The following is a 13,353-nucleotide window of genomic DNA, read 5'->3' on the forward strand; positions in this document are numbered from 1 at the left end:
GTAGGCTCACAGAGTTTGATAGCAAGGTTGTGGGCGGGTCTGGGCAGCTTGATCTCCTGCCAGCTTGGGAAATGTTTAATTGACTCCCTCAGACCTGGAAGGGTTGTGGATGTGGCTATCATTTGCACTGACAGATTTCCAGGGCAGTATTGTTGTCAATATAAAGCGAAAGCTTTTTCAGCTAGCAGAGCTGCAAAAACGACACGGGCAAAGGTAAGAATGTGGCTCATTAAGAAGTTGGAACAAGACAGATGGTTCAACTGGCAGGACAGAGTTTTCCTAAAGCTTCTCTTTCAGGGCAGGCTTCACTGGAAGGCTGGACAGCCGGGCCAGGCTCCTGCTCACAATGTGAGCCCTGGTTAGTTTGTTCTGTCCTTGTGGCAGAGCAGGAGGCTGTGCTGGGCACAGCCTTGGCAAAGGGCCTGTGCCTCCAGTTTTGGCAGCGTGGCTGAGTCCTGATAGCATCAATTAATGATGCAGATGTCCAGGAGGCAGCAGTGTCCATCTGGCTGCGTTTGTTGATCCATAATTTGGACTCCAGCTATTTGCAAAATCTGTTCTTTAAACGCTGATTCTGGGGTGCTGCTCTGCAAGGCTCAGCAGCAATGCTGCCAGTCCAGTGGTCCCACTCACCTTCTTGGCAGATCCTATGCATTCCCCTTCCCATGGCTTGCAGGTCACTCCCCAGGTCTGATTCCCACCTATCTGTCGGCCCAAACACTTCCTGCACATCTGCATCCAACTCTCTGCCCTCCAGAGCCTCCTGTTCCTTACAGGGAGCAACTCCTGCACGACCAGGAGCTTGGCTGGCCACAGCCTTGCACAGAGCTCCTGCACCTGCACCTGCAGCCTTGACCTGGAGCATGAAAAGCAAACACCTCCTCCACCTCAAGAGGTGCCACAAGTCCCTTGTGTGAGGGAAGGGTCCACCCGGTCACAGAATCATAAAATCATGGAATCTTGGAGTGATTTGTATTGAAAAGGACATCGAAGCTCATCTTTCACAGCTTCCACTGTCCCAGGGTGCTCCAAGCCCAGTTCATCCTGGCCTTGGGCACTTCCAGGGATCCAGGGGCGGCCACAGATTCCCTGGGCAGCCTGACTGGCCAGTACATTCTGCTGGACTTTGGGCAGTGAGAGAATCCCCCGAAAGAAGCCCTGCTGACATTACACTGGGGGTGTCCCTTTCTCAAAGGTCCAACTCTGCCTGGCTGGAGTCCAGGATGTGCTTCCTCAGACAATTCACTTAATCCCTAATTTTAAACTCTTCTTGTCAATCGGGATGGGGTTAAAGCGACATCATTAATTAATGAAATGGGGCAAATCTCACTAGCTCAGAGCATGGACTTGCCTCTCTTGTTGGGGCCTGGCCTGAGAGCAGCTCTGGTGCTCATCACCCACTGTGTGCACCTGCCAGGCACTCCTGGTTTAATCCTCTGTCTGATGAAAACATCCAGCCCAGGGGCTGTTGAATAAACCCTAGACCATGGGTGGCCAAGGAGGTGGGGCACAGAACCCAAGAAATTTTCCAGCTGGATCATGATCTCAGCTTGGAGATGATTCCCCACGAGGCAGATTCCTGGAGAGATGTCTCACTGCTGCAGGAGCTGCACTGGGGCCATCAGTGTAGTCATAGGAGACGAGAACATCACCTCAGCCTGCTCTCTTTTACACACATACGGGCTTGATTCCTGGTGCCAGGGTCTGATCTGGGATAAAGGAAATACTGATTGGAGCTGCTCAGCAGGGAAAATTTGTGACCAAGGAATGATCTGGCACAGAGGGCAGAGGGCCAAATGCCAGGAGGGGTTAAACTCTCTGGAAGGAGAAGTGCAAGGGACTGGTGCTGGAGCAAGGGTGTATAAGGAATCTGCTTGTGATGCATCTTTTCAGACTCCACATATTGCAGTAGGACTCTGCCCAATAAGTGTTCATTAAATTTCTCCTCTATCTTTAACAACAAATGTGTGTTTAACTTCCCTCAAGGGTTATCATAAAAACTCCCCATCAGGGATATTCGCCTTATTAAAGAGCAGTCAGCCTGGATTTGTGCTGGCACCAGTTCCAGTGCCCAGGAGCTTGGCTGGCACATTAGTGAGGGCAAGTGCTTGCCAGCTATGGAGCCATCCTGGATCCACAGTGCAGCTCGCTCTGCCAACGCCCCTCTCGCACCCCCTCCTCCTACGAGGCGTGGCTGGGAACACCAGTTATCCTCCTGCAGGATGGGAAGTGAGATCTTCTCCTTTCCTCCCCACAGCCTGCCCAGCCCAGAGCCAGTACTGCTCATGGTTTCAGGATCCACGAGAAGCTTGGACCTAAGGAAACATTTCTTTATTGACAGGGTGGTCAGACACTCAACAGGCTTCCTTGGGTGCTGGTGGGTGCCCAGGCCTGGCAGGGATTAGGAGGCGTGAGGAGAGTGCCCTTAATAACACACTGCAGATTTGGTCAGCCCTGAGATGATTGGGCTGTTGCTCTGGCTGATCATTGCAAGTCCCTTCCAAATGAAATATTTTCTATTCTATTCTATTCTATTCTATTCTATTCTATTCTATTCTATTCTATTCTATTCTATTCTATTCTATTCTATTCCATTCCATTCCATTCCATTCCATTCCATTCCATTCCATTCCATTATTCTATTCTATTCTATTCTATTCTATTCTATTCTATTCTATTCTATTCTATTCTATTCTATTCTATTCTATTCTATTCCATTCCATTCCATTCCATTCCATTCCATCACAGATTTCTGCAGTTTAAGAGCTGCAAATTCTGAAAATTTATGAACTGCAGATGCTGCAAATCCCTGAAAATTGCAGGGACCCGGTGATTGGACTCCACATAGAGAACAAGGAGCAAAAATAAAAGGGCAGAGGGATATTTTCCAAGTTGCAAGATGAAGAAACCCTGATCCTTCTATTGCTCAGGCTTAGGCGATATTGCCAGGCCAGGCTTTGGTGCTGGAGCTTCTCAGCTTGGCTTCCCACTGTTTTTCCCCCCAGCTCAGAGATGCGGGAGATGCTGTCACTGTCTCCCTCTGGGCAAGCTGTCTAGACCAGCTCAGGCTCCATACAGGGAATGAAGCACTTTTGGGGCACGACTCACCTGCCTGACAGGTAGGTCAGAACCAAATGAATCACTTATTTTTTTTTTTGCCTCCAGTGCTTATAAATGGAGCTGGGCATGATTTGCTCACATTGGCTTCCCTGCCTTCCAGCCATTTCACACAGGAGGTGAACTCACCCTGCTTCATTTTGCACTCTGGCATCTTATTTCCACTTCATATCCCACTTCACTTTGGGGAAAGCTGGTCCTGCTGCCTGGAGCAGGCAGATCTCCGACTCTTTCCATGGTGGAACAAGAGGACTTCCCAGAATAATCAGAGGGGAATGCTAACATGTGGATGTGTGTGTACTGATGAAAGGGGGAGCCTTAGGGAAACCATTTACATGCCTCCTGCAAATTTGATGTTTTACAACAGCAGGCAGAGCTTCTACAGCTGCCGAGACGTATTTCAAGAGGAAAGTCTGCACGAAGCTGAAGGCAACAAGTGTTCATGGGCAAAAAGAAGAGAAGTAGTGAAAATAAACTATAAAAAGAATGTATTGGTTCAACACAAGTGGAAACCTTTTGACCATCAAGAAGGGCAAATGCTGGGGAAAATCTTGTGACTCCAGCATGAGAGGATTTTAAATCCAGGTCAGACACTGTCGTAAGTGCCAGAAGCACCACTGTGTGGGAAGGGGATTAGCTGGCACCTTGCTGTGTCTCCCAGACCTGTTTTATCATCCTTTCACCTTTTTATGGGCATTCTGTGTAAGCAGCTTGTAATCATTTTGTATCTAATCCAGCCTCTCCTCCACCACTCAGAGCCCAGGAGCTCCTCCAAAGCGCTTTAATGAGCTCCTCTGTGAGTTCCTGTGGGCACATCTCCCAGAACAAAGATGTCACCAGTGCAGCTCGAACAGCAGGAGCTGAGCATGTCATTCACCTGTGGCATTCATGACATCAGTCAGCACTTTAGGGAGCTTTGAAATCTTACCAGCTATTTCTAGAGCGGCAGGAACCTCCACAGTCTCAGTAGGTAACAAGGAAAAATTTGGACCCCCATTCGATTTTGTGTTCTCTTGCCCAACAGTGCAGGTTGAGTGTTGGGGAAGTGACTGAGAAGAGGCTTCTGGCAGGTGCTGAGCATCAGCAAACATGCAAGAGCCTGTACCAGCAAATACAGAGACAGAACTGAACCTGCAGTGCCTTGTGCCGCTTCAAAACACAGCAAACGGCGGTGAAAACCAGACGTGAGACATCACAGGTCTTTTAGGGAACAGTTTCTTTGCATGCAGTGGCCCCTGGCACGGGGAAGCCGCATGCCCTGGATGCAGCTGGGGAGTGTTTGTCATTCCTGGCTGCAGCACACCGAGCCCTGGGCCACGGGGATGCCTTGGACTGCAGCTCCTGGCCGGATTCCCAAGATGCTGGGATAGGCAAGGTTAAGGGAGTTCCTCTCACTAGCAGGTCTTGAATTTTTACATTTCCTGCCTCTTATGCATTCACATCAGCAGATTCCCTTGGGAAGAAACGAGGTCTAAGAGAGGGCAGGTGTGGCCTGTGTCTGAATGGAGCAAGTCCCAGCCTTGAAGGCTGAGAGGGAACCAGCTGCTTCCTTCCCACCTCGTGCTGCCCACAAGCAGCAGATAGACCTGGCTGTTGGTGGGAGCTGTGCAGTCATGGGGACCTGGAGTTAATATCTGTGAGACGTGGATGTCATGGGAACGTCCGGCCAGGCCCTGTGTCGGGAGGGTGGAGCTGGGGACACGCAGGTTATGGATGTGACCTTTCTGCACAGACAGCAGCTGCCCGCGACTGCTGCTGTGCATGTCTTGGCCTCAGAGCTGCTGCAGGGACAGAGTACCTGCCTTAGCACTTGGCCAAGTGACCCAGCCACAGCACCAACTCTGGGAGCTCCCAAACCCTTTCTTGGTGCTTTACTGGTGCCCAGAGCTGATTCCTCTGCATCCCCAGCTGGGAGTGGCACAGGGCAGGAGCCATGCCCTGATGGTGCAGGGGCCACGCCCTGATGGTGCAGGGACCACACCCTGATGGTGCAGGGACCACCCCACAGCCTTCATTTGGGCTCTGGTCAGAGCAATCAGGCACCAGGCAATTTTCAGTGAAAAGTCCAATAATTTCTAGAGCTCTTCTGGGTTCACTGGCTGCCTCACATCCTCTCTGTCTGTTTCCATCAGCACTGACTGGAGCGCTCACACACGCTCACAGGGAAAGTTTCTGACTCTTGGGATGCAACACGAGGATGACCAGGTGTATTTCTTACCAGAAGGGCTGTACTTCTCCCCAGGAAAGGGACAGAAGTACAAGCAGTCTCTGGCTCTGAAGAGATGCATTCCTACAGCTGTTGTTGAAATTCCCACAAGAAATGGGAATTCAAGTTGTGCTACACCTGCCCCAATCTCTGGATGTGGTTCTTTGCCATTGTGATCGTGCCAGGCATGGCACCTGCCCAGGACAGAGCATTCCTGTAACCCCTGACAGCACCAACACTGACTGAACATTGGTGGGAAATACCTGGAGATGCTCACGGCTCTCTTTGGGACATTTATGGAAGGAGCAAACAGGTTAAGCTCTGCTGAGCCACAGAGTTAGAGGAGCAGAGACATCCTGCTTCTCTGTAATACGTCACCGGTGTCCCAGTTCTGTAAACATCCTCTCAGCAGGGCCTAAATCAGTCTGTCACATGTCACTGCTCCATCTCCTGTTGGAGCCCTGTGCAAAATAAGAGTGATACAGACGACAGACAACGGCTCCAGTCATGCTCCCAAGGGGAAACTTGGACAAGGCTGTGGTTGACACCCATGTGAATGGGGAAGAAGATCCATGGCATGAAGGAGGATGCGCCTCCTTGAGTATGTGCCCTCCTTTGTGCCTCTCTGGAGACAGATCAATCCTGGCTACTTACCATAGGCAGAAGCGTTTAAATCACTTTTATGTAACAAAACCTGGTAAAAACCCTTCCTTCCTGCTGGGTTTTGCTTCCAAATGAGGACGCTGCACACTCAGCCTTGGCTGGACTCTGGTGATGGCCAGACCGGAGCGCTGCTGTTTGGCACAGCCCAGCTTTCCAATAAACCCAAATTCATGGGATTCAGGCACACAGTGGGATGTCATTCTTGTCCCTGCAGGTACCAGCATGGCAGAGCTGGATGGCTGAGGCTGCCTGGGGCCATGGCTTTGGCTGGCTTTGGTTTTCCAGTGGGAAGAAAATGCCTGAGGGCAGGGGGCTGGACAATGAGCAGAGATGCAGTTGGACAGGGAAGGACCTATGAGTGCAGGCACAGGTTTCCCACCACAAATCCACTGTGGAGGCAAATCTGAGCCTCTTTATTTCAGGTTAGTTGAAGCAGAAAAGCTTGAGAACACAAGTGAGGGCAGAATGGAGTAGGCAAAATAGGATCCAACGTGTTTTCAATTCTTAAATATCTTTTAATCTGATTTCATACTTTTGAGGTTTGACAATGACTGGCAATGCTGAAACTCATTGTTAAAGAATCCAGCCTCCCTGTGCTCCTAGGAAAGCAATCCTTGCCCAAAATCCAAGCAACAGAAACAAAATTATTATAAAAGCAGATTTTAGCCCTACCACTGTTCCAAAAAACTCCCAGCCATTTACACTTCCATGATAGTGGTACAACTTTTTTTTCTTGATTCCTGTGTTGTTTAAAGAGCCCACAACTGTAGCAGCAACTCCAGGAGTGCTGTAGCTGAGAAACCCTCACCTCAGTGCACACCAGCCCGTGGAAATTTACAGTGCAATCCCCACAACACAGGCAGAATTCTCTTCCTTCCTAATCCCTCCCAGCCCCTGTAGCACAGGATTACTGCTGCTAACAATAGCTTATCAAACAGCCAGCGAGCAGCGTGGATTTTCCGATGCCGGGCGTTGTGATGTCCCGCACTGCAATCACAGAACAGCCCTGGGTTGGGAGGTAGCCACAAAGGAGCGTTGGAATCAGACCCCCAGCCCAGCACAGGACACCCCAAAAATCACACCAGGTGCCTGGGATGATTTTTGGAGTGGTGCTGTGCAGGACCCCATCCTGCTGCTTGAACCTGAGGTCTCTCTCTTAGGGTGGGGTGTGGTGGCCACACTGGGGTGTGCTGTTCCACCTGGTATTTGATGATGTCCCACTGAAAACCCAAACCAGAAATGCGAAGATATTCTCAGGAGGCTTAAACCTGTGCTGGCTGCTTATGGGAAAAGGAAAAAAAAACCCACAAAAAACCAAGCACAGAGCTTCCCCCAATAATTGGTTTAGGAGCAGCATGAAACCTGCAGCAACTCAAACCATGCTTGAGAAGATGTGATTTGGGACCACGTCACTGAAGACAGACCTGTGGTACATTTGTTACCCTGGAAAGATGCAGCTCAGCTATCTGAAGGGGAATTTCTGCACCATGCACACCAGCCTTCTCCTGGCCCAGTGAAAATTTAATTACACACTGCTGATGAGGATGGTTGTTCCTGCAGCCTGTGCCTGGGGCACACACTGGAAGTGAGGAGCGAAGCCAAACTTCTGACTGCTCAGACAAAGGTGCTGCTTGAATCCCTGCCCTCCATTTCCACCCCTGAAAAGGCTCTGTCAAACCAGGCACTTCCTCTGCCAGAAGTTTTGATAAAATTGTTTCTTCGGAAATCACCTGGCCAATCTGCAGTTTGCACTTGATTTCCCCGGGTATTCAAACACTCCTGCTACTGACAGGACATTTGCTGAGAAACAGTCCAGCAGTTCCGCAGAAAGCGCTTCGGCAAGTGTTGGGTGGCTCATCTGAGCAGTCAGGGCCAGGAATGCAACCCCAGGGCAGAACACTTATGTTTGGTACACTGGAGAACATGGATGCTACTGGTAAAAACCAGCGAGAAGGGGAGAGCTACTCAAGGCACTCCTGAGAAAAGGGGACACCTGCATCAGGTTGTGGATGCTCCTGCCCAGGCTGATAAGGAGATAAGCATGGCTTAACCCCTACCCATCCTTCCAGGGGGAGCTGGGAGATGAGCTGAGGGACCTGCTCTGGACTTCCAAAGACCCCTGGTTTGCCTCTGAGGAGCTTAGCCATCTTGCATGGACACGGGGCATCAGGGAAAGTTTTCTTTGGGAGAGAGAGTTCAGTCTTTGAAGGCTCTCCTCTCAGATGCTCCTTCTTAGGAAGCAGCGTGACTGGAAGGGGAGAGCTCTCTCTGGGGCTGTTTCATGCAGGGGTGGGAGCTGGGCACACCAACCCCTTTGTGCAGTGCAGTCACCGGCAGCCAAGAGCTCCTCAGGTTTGCAGTGGGACAGGAAATAACCTCCAAATGACCTTGCTGGAGACCATAATGCCGTTGCCATTAGCAGGAGGAAGAACAGAGAAACTGGAGTTCCTGACATTTCCTAAGTCCCTGAGTTCACCAGAGAAACTGCCTTTCCACCTTGTTAGCCCTGAAAACCATGGCGGGGATTTCAGGAAAATCCCACTAGTGCTGAGGAGAGCTTCCAACAATAGCAAGGATTTTCAGGGCCATGTGCAGCCTCGCCAGTGACTTTCACACTGAACTCACATCACCCCCTGTGCAGCTCCTGCCTCCCCAGCAGGCAGAGCTGAGGGACCCTTCTGCCCCTGCCCACGCTGGTCTGGGGTGAGGAGCAGTGATGGGAAGCAGTTTGGTGTCCAAGCTCTGGCTTGAGGGACAGCCCATACCCCTGCTCTCATCTCTTTTCTAGCCCGTGCCTCAGTGCGAGCTGTCTTCAGCTGGCTCACCATGGAATTCCAGCCAAATCGGTGTTTTCTCCTGTGTGTTTATTCCCACCACACTGTCACAGCCCTCTCGCTAGCACATGGCCAGGCAGGGGAGCGCAGAAGCCAAATCTGGACTGCAGCTGGGTGTGGGAGAGCAGCCGTGTGTCCCTGAGGAGGCTGGGACAGCGAGGTGCTGCAGGTGAGGGCTGTGCAGTGAGAGCTGCAGGAATGCCAGCACCCATCAGCTCAGGGAGCTCCAGGACCGGGCAGAGCGGCACAAACTGCACCCAGCTGCAGCTGCCATTCGGGTAAGGATGGGCAAGTCACTGCTTCCTGCTGGGGCTGCCTTTTGGGCATGACAGAGGGCTGGGACACAGGGATCGGGGCTGGAAGGTCTCTGTGGCCATCAAGAACATTCCCAGGTCTCGCTGTGACTGCAGGTCTCAGGCGTGTGATTTGGGGTTTTAGAAACGATTCTTGAAAAAGGTTTCAGGGCACCTTGATATGATTGTAATCCATCCCAGCTTTGGGGATGAGAAAGTTTAATAGTGTTCAGTGTCAGTGGCCTCAGGGCCAGGAGCAATGCCAGTCACATTTGAACTACTGCTAAAATGCAGGACTCTGGCTGCTGGTAAATCCCTGGGTATCTCCTCCTGGGCAGAGAAGCCGCAGTCAGGTTGTGAATGGGGCGAGGAGGGTTCAGTGAAGCCCTTCTGTGTCCAGCTGGGCATTTCCAAGGTTGTTTTCAGCTCAGTTTCCCATCACCTGCCAGCGGGAGCACTGCAGCATGCCAGGGTTACACAATCCTTCACTTAAGGAGCTTTTCCATCCGCTCTCCGGACAAAAGACTCAGCCAGTTCTTAGAATACCTGGCTCTACCTTTCGTTAGCACCTCACAAGGGTGTGCAGGGTGCAAGGTGTGAACATCCTGGGGCAGCGGGAAGGGAGCCAAGTGGGGCCGAGGGAAGAGGCTGGAGCTGGAGCAGGGATCGGTTCTCATCTCGCTGCACTTTTCTCCCTCCCTGTTCCCTTTCATCAGATCACTCCCAATGCGACCTTGAGGGTGCAATGGAGGAGGAGGAAGATGTGGCAAAATCCTCTTGCCCTCCCCACAGCCTGCCCAGCCCAGAGCCAGTACTGCTCATGGTTTCAGGATCCACGAGAAGCTTGGACCTAAGGAAACATTTCTTTATTGACAGGGTGGTCAGACACTCAACAGGCTTCCTTGGGTGCTGGTGGGTGCCCAGGCCTGGCAGGGATTAGGAGGTGTGAGGAGAGTGCCCTTAATAACACACTGCAGATTTGGTCAGCCCTGAGATGGTTGGGCTGTTCTCTGGCTGATCATTGCAAGTCCCTTCCAAATGAAATATTCTATTCTATTCTATTCTATTCTATTCTATTCTATTCTATTCTATTCTATTCTATTCTATTCTATTCTATTCCATTCCATTCCATTCCATTCCATTCCATTCCATTCCATCACAGATTTCTGCATTTTAAGAACTGCAAATTCTGCAAATCCCTGAAAATTTAAGAACTGCAAATTCTGCAAATCCCTGAAAATTACAAGGACCCAGTGATTGGACTCCACATAAAGAAATAGAAAACAAGGAGCAAAAATAAAGGGGCAGAGGGATGTTTTCCAAGTTGCAAGATGAAGAAACTCTGATCCTTCTATTGCTCAGGCTTAGAAGTGCAGGGGAGAAAATACTGCATTTGCACATTTTCAGCAAGTGACTGTCCCGGGGGAACCTGAGGGCTCATGGGTCAGGGGAATCAGGGCTGGAGGAGAAAACCTGGAGGTCTGGGGGTCCAGGAGTTCCCCCACACCCCACGCTGGGTTCTTTTGCCCAGCCAGCAAAATCCCCTCCCTAAAGGGCTGCTTGGGGAGTCCCGCGGGGCTCCGGAGAAATTCACTCAGTGCTACCCTGGAAGAGAATGTCCAGGCTCCACTGTGCAGGGCCAGGACAGGGATCAAGTTACTCGGGACAGGGATGGACCCCGGAGAACGCCGAGGGAGGGGAAGGGACCGGCTTTGTTCTTCCTCCCCTGGCGTTCCTGTGCCGAATTTCCCCTCTTTTAGGGAATTGCACAGGGCGAGGCGCAGCTGACGGCCACAACCTGGACCTGACCGTGTCATTCGTTTTCATGGGGTAAATGGGTTTTTTACTGAAACTAAGTGGGGTGCCCGAGCAGAAAAAGGCTGATGCTGCTGGTGGGATGCTGGTGACCCCACTGCCCTTGCCCCAGGCAGTCCTGGGTCCCATCCTTGGGCAGCGACAGGTTGTGCCAGCCCCCACCCAGCGTGTTTGGGGCTCAGCAGCAGCTGGTGGGGGGCTCTGACGCACTCCCTGCCCCATCTCCTGCCCACCTTGCCATCGGTGTGGCAGCACAACAAACCAAGGGGCTCTGACCGCAATGTGGGGGCTGTGAGCAAATTGCAGGCACGTTAAGGATCGGGCTCCAGCAAGGAGAAGGAGTGAGGAGGATGAGTTGCACTGCAACAGCGTGAAGGGTGTGGATCAGAGGCTGGAAAATCCCCAAACATGGGAAAATGAAGAAATGAGGCACCAAAATTTTCTGTGAAACCCTCGGTGTGACTCAGGCACAGGAAGGTTGATCCTGGCAGAGGAGCAGTGGGTGACACGCTGCAGGGCAGGGAAAGGAGTGACCTGCAGGTGGACACCTCAGAGAGCCTGGCCTGGTGTTGTTGTAGAACACGAAAGAAAGATGAGAGACTAAATATTTCAGAAGGGAAAGAGTACAGAAAAGGTTTTATTGTCTAATTCTTAACACATTTTATAAGGTGTTCCAATACAGACTTAACATGATTGGTGAATAGGAACGATACCTCTCTAATCCCATGGGTTAAACTAGAAAAACAGTAAAACCCCACCTGGAGAAAGACTGAGTTTGTTTACTAAGGTTGTTTTGAGAAGAAGCTTTCTTGAGAAATTTTCCCTTAGGAAAAAGTTAGCAGCTGTTAGCAGGCTAAAATCTCTCAGGCCCAGAAAATCAGACCCACAGCTTTGGGCATCACCCGCAGCGCTGTCAGGGACACTGAGCAGCTGGCAGATCCCAGTCACTGAGCTGGGCCAAATCAGCCAGGGTCCATCAGCCTTTCTCTGGTCACCCAACAGCTCTTGGCTCGAAACTGCAGGGTCAGAGTAAGCCTGAGCCAAGTTCTGGCAGTGGGCTGTGAGTCCTAACCCTCTCCTGACCATGGGCTGTCGTGGAGCATTTCTCTTTCCTCAATGGCTGGGTTGGGAGAAGGCACACCATCAGTGGGTTTTCTCATTTTGCAATTCAAACCACCTTCTTTTTCTTTTTTTTTTTTTTTTTCTTGGTCATTGAAATTTCCCCCTGAAACAGCTCCATGAAATCGTTACTTTCAGCATAAAGATTCTGCACGGAAATTTCCAGCAAGACTGGTGACATAGCAAAGGTCTTGGCAGGGCAGCCAAGCTCTGCAGCTGATCAGCTGTGCTCAGCCTGTCTCAGCTCTTCCACAACAGGATCAAAAGGCCACTGAGATTACCACTTCAGCTCCCCCAGGACTTGGAGGCTGAGGAGGTCCTGTATTGCTTTGGACAAGCAATCAAAGTTTATAGAGGCTTCTCAGTAGGATGGGTGGAAGAAACACAGAGAGCAGGAAGCAACTGCTGAAACTGCCAGTGATTAAAATGCAATAAAATGTTTGCCTTCTGCTGCTGAGCAAGAAGTGTGGCATGTGTTTTGCTGAGGCAGCAGAAGTGGTTGTGTTCACTGAATGAGCAGCTAATGAAAAGCATTTCAAGGAGGAAGCAACGCTGATGAAGATTACGAGCCTGCTTATATCTTGGAGAATTAAATGGCCTGGGCTGGATACTCCTGTTTTACACTGGATTTTGCATTGATCAAAGAGGATTTGCTCAGCTCTGCACCAGTGTGGGAAGAGTGGGAGCATTCCTTTGTGCCAGAAGCTGCTCGTGAACATCCCCTTGCCAGCAGAACAAATGCCCCTGGACAGGGCAGCTCAAGCAGATCACACTCCTGAGCAAAATCCATGTGGCAGCAGCCATTTGTGCTGAGTCCAGTCCCACGGGAGCAGCGCTGAGTTTCCAGTCACGCTAATTCCTCCTGGGCTGCAGTCTTGTTGGGCTGCAAACGGAGCTGGGTCAGCTAAAGGGATGCTGCACCCATTTCCTCTTTGTTGGTGTGCAGCCACGTCCTGCTCCCCCCCTGTCCCTGCTGTTCACCAGGTCCTGGGGCAGCACCGGGCTCTGCTGTGCTCAGACATTGCAGTGACAGGAGCAGGAGCCGTTCCTGTCCTGGAGAGCACAGCAAAGGGATCCACACAGATCCAGCCTGTGGGATGGCACTGGGCATAGGTGCTGGCAGGGAAACCCAGGATGGCACCTGGGCTCTCCCACACTTCTGGGAGCATGAGGGGCACGGGATGCTTACCTGCCTCATTGTGAGGGGTTTAGACTGAATATTAGGAAAAGGTTCTTCTCCCAGAGGGTGCTGGCACTGCCCAGGCTCCACAGGGAATGGGTACAGCTCCGAGGCTGCCAGAGCTCC

The sequence above is a fragment of the Hirundo rustica genome, chromosome 25 (assembly GCF_015227805.2).
Source record: "Hirundo rustica isolate bHirRus1 chromosome 25, bHirRus1.pri.v3, whole genome shotgun sequence".
Lineage (NCBI taxonomy): Eukaryota > Metazoa > Chordata > Aves > Passeriformes > Hirundinidae > Hirundo > Hirundo rustica.